Source organism: Callorhinus ursinus, unplaced genomic scaffold (genome assembly GCF_003265705.2).
Source record: "Callorhinus ursinus isolate GAN/ISIS: 27379988/994484 unplaced genomic scaffold, GSC_fseal_2.0 scaffold2, whole genome shotgun sequence".
In the NCBI taxonomy this organism is placed as follows: Eukaryota; Metazoa; Chordata; class Mammalia; order Carnivora; family Otariidae; genus Callorhinus; species Callorhinus ursinus.
The window spans coordinates 7,151,970-7,152,285 of NW_027397064.1; positions in this window are offsets into that span (position 1 = coordinate 7,151,970).

A 316-nucleotide genomic window follows, 5' to 3' on the forward strand; every position below is an offset into this window, starting at 1 on the left:
TGCCCTGCCCTGCACCTCTCCCATCACAGGTGAGGATAAATGAAGCCATTTCCCAGAGACAGAGTGTTCCCGGGCATGGAGCCCCTGTTCCCCAAGGTGCAGGCCTGGAAGGGGGGCAGTGCATTCCTCCTGTTCCCGCTAACGGGGATTACCACTGGCCAGAAGTGCAGTTGACTGGTTATGTTAGGTATTGAATCGAGTTGTGTAATTCTTGCTTTTAGAGTGGGAAAATCAGAAGCAGTTTGTTCTGTGAGTATGTGCAGAGAAAGTTGCCCCCCCTTGGATCTGTGGTCCCCAACAAGAACAGGAGGACCCT